This window comes from Octopus bimaculoides, chromosome 26, assembly GCF_001194135.2.
Source record: "Octopus bimaculoides isolate UCB-OBI-ISO-001 chromosome 26, ASM119413v2, whole genome shotgun sequence".
Taxonomy (NCBI): domain Eukaryota; kingdom Metazoa; phylum Mollusca; class Cephalopoda; order Octopoda; family Octopodidae; genus Octopus; species Octopus bimaculoides.
Genome location: NC_069006.1, coordinates 12,925,955 through 12,929,754, shown reverse-complemented (window position 1 = coordinate 12,929,754; position 3,800 = coordinate 12,925,955).

Here is a 3,800-nt window from a genome sequence, read left to right as displayed (position 1 = left end):
AAAATACTCACAGGAAATAGTAGATATTACAGTTTTTGAGAGTTATTTTTCAGTTGTCCTGGGTTGTATTAGTGTTTCAGTGTCTCCAGCTGCTGACTGGTCAGAGCAGCGAAGAACACACCCAAGACTAGAGACGAAAGAAGCTTCATTCGGTTATGAAGGAGGGCAAAAAAATTGGAAGTGAGTTTATGCATAACACCCAGGTTGAACAGCAGGATGAAAGTGTGGCAACTATAGTTGCAAAGAAGGTGAAATCAATAGCAAAGCAAAATGCGTTTGAACAATTGGCTGATAGGTTGGAACAAAAACCTCTGCATGACAAATATGCGGCCCGTAGCAAACAAGCTGATGTAGATCAGAAGCACACCCATCAGTGGCTATGGAGCTCAGGGCTAAAGGTAGAGCGAAGACTTTATCTTGGCTGCTCAGAATCAGAGCTTATTGCCCCTGAACTATCAAGCTAATGTGATGAAAAATGGAGTAGACCCAAAGTGCCGATACTGTAACAATGAGATTGAAACAGTGGACCACCTAATCTCTGGGTGTAAGGTTTTAGCACCTGTAGAGTATAAATCAAGACATGACAGAGTTGGCCAATATCTACAGTGGATAATATGTCGACTTCATAAAATAAAAACTGCATACAAATGGCACAAGCACCACCCTGAGGCTGTAACTGAAGGAAAAAATCTAATGATTCTTTGGAACTTTCCAGTATGTACAGACCGGACCATCAAAGCTAATAAACCAGATATGTTGTGAAAGACCAAAACTATAAAGTTTGTTTATTGATTGATATGAGAATACCCTGTGACCATAATATCTCGGCAAAAGAATTTGATAAGCTCAGAAAATAAAGATTTGCTGATTGAAATTGAAAAACATGTGGTATCTAAAGACGGTTGCTATACCAGTGATTGTAGGAGCACTTGGAATGATCAGAAAAGGAACTGAAAATTATTTAAGAATGATCCCTGGCTTACCATCCATGCAGGAAGTGCATAGGATTGTCTTGATAGGTACATCACACGTATTGAGAAGAGCATCGTCGGTGTAAATTTTCTATCCTTTTTTCCTCTTTATTTTCTTTGTTTACTTTTTTCTTTTTCCTTTTCTTCTCTGTCTTTCGTCCCCTTTTTCTCAATCACATGACTTTGTAAATGAGCAATCTGGTGTGTATATTTTAATTGCCCACTAATGTACACAGTGAGTTTCTCTGCCCTAGGTGTCAGGAAGACACTCGGCAAGAAATGGAAACAGAATTGAAAGATAATAATAATAATAATAATAATAATAATAATAATAATAATAATAATAATAATAATAATAATAATAATAATAATAATGATAATAAGAATACTACTACTACTACTACTACTACTAATAATAATAATAATAATAATAATAATAATAATAATAATAATTTCTTTTATTGGCCAAAAGGGCTCAAGACTTGGAGGACAATATCAAAGGACGAGATACAACAGACAAAACAGGTGGCGGTTTACATCGATCAAAGGGAGACACTACAACATTAAAGGATGTAACAAAGGATGTATAAATAGAAGTTAGAGAAATAAATAAACAGAATCCCCAATAGGGGAAACAGTCCACTTGGGGTAGTTCGGGTAAACCCCGCACAAAATGTCATCTTCCAGTTTCTTTCCTCCTACTTAGAAAAGCACATTCAGCCTTTCCAGTCTTGTCACTCTCGGCCACCTTTTGATAAACACACTACACGGCAGCAACTACATCTCGACCATTCAGACTGATCTCGTCAATGTCCAGAGTCAATCCAAAGCCACCGTCGCTCATACCCTCAACTAGGCTCCTATAGAAATTTTGTCCAGCTGGTACGATGCAGTGAACGCCTGGCAACATTCTAGATGCCAAACGCCCAACCTTGGTCTACCTTTCACTCATGACCACAGCTCCGTCAATGAGATGAGCTGCAGAAAGACGTGTCACACGAAAGACTCCCACACCAGTTCACCCTTGTTTTCGTTGCCGTCGTTCACACCATCGCTTTTAGAAATTTATGCAGGTACATCAGCCTCAATGCGTGGCACCGCATCATCCAGGCTGGCATCCCAAGACCACTATGGAGTTGGTGTTGACAGCAGATGCCTTTTCTGACCCTTCCATAAGAATCGAAAAAACAACGACTAATAATAACCAAAGCTGGTCTTTCCATGATGGAATGGTAAGCACTATCTAGTGTTGTGACAGATTTATATCCAGGAACTTTAAAGTGAAGAGCAGAGACAAACAAGAATGTGCCCCCGCTTCCAGCATTTTTTGTTATCTTCTTTGTGCCACTCCTAAACAAAATATTCAAGTCCTCAACCGATCTTCTCGTCTTCCATACAATGTCTGGTGGCTGATTTTCCAATAAAACCAGACAATAGCTTTTCCTTCAGACTATGCAGAAGGATTACAAAAGAACTTTGAGAACAGATTCCTGAGAACTTGGAGCCCATTTTGGTTTCACAATCAATCTCAAGAATGCTTAAGTCATGCAACAAGACACTCTATCATCCCTTCTCTCGCAATAAGATCAGAAATAAAAGACTGGATATGATGCATAAGTTTTATCATCTTCAGACACTTTTATCTAGGAAACTCATTGGTAAAGCAGCCCCTATACTCTCTCTATACTCTCTTCAATTTTATTATTTTATAGAACTAGATACTAATAGATTTAAATTTAGGAATTTACGAAATTTCAGTTAGATTATATATATACGATTAAGCTTGCTCTTAAAAAGCATTTTTTGAAAAGCGCTAGCAGTTATAAAATTTTTCAATTGCTATTTTTCGTAAGATATTTAAGAAGATATGTCTGTCTGATGAAACCTCATTATATTTAAAACGATATTTTATTATTCTTGAAAGACTTTTTATTAATGGTGTAGAAACAGATGTAATTTACGAGATGTGTCATGTGTTTGTATAAAATCATAAAATAATAAAATTGAATTGAATTTATCATTTAATGATTAAATTATTTAATTGTTCAATTTATTATTTTGGTTTCCATTTCTAATTTGTATTTACATATTTTATATTTACATTATTTATTTACCTATTTGTTATGAGTGATAGTTCATAACATTGATATTATACAGGTAAAAAACAGTATACTCTTTGGATGTTTAATATCCCTTAGATGGTTATTTAACACCTAACTGAATAGATAGATAGATAGATAGATAGATAGATAGATAGATAGATAGATAGATAGATAGATAGATATGGTTGCGTATCTTGATACGTACGAACATATATATGGATACCTATGGATGTTTATGAGGTATATGTATGCATAAACAGGTATGTAGATATGTATACTATTGTATGTGTATGTGAATCATATATAAACATACATGCAGATAAGAATGTACACCTATATATGTAAGTAATAAGCAATAGTTAGTTCATTAATGACGTGTATATATGACAGACAGGTATACATGATAATTTAAAATTTAAAATTATACATATACATTTTTATCAACACGTGTGTCTGTGTGTGTATATATATGTGTGTGACAGGCAGGTATGATAGATAGGTGCATATGTGACACATTGGTATATATAAGAGGACAGGTATGAATATAAGACACAGGTCTTTGTATATATATATGAGGCTGGCCACTTTTTTTCCATCTTCTAAAAGGTATTTACCCGAGTTTCTAAGCAGTCTTCACAACCAACAACCATCCTGCATTCGAGAATTCCTTTATTTCTGTAGAATATATATATATATATATATATATATATATATATATATATATATA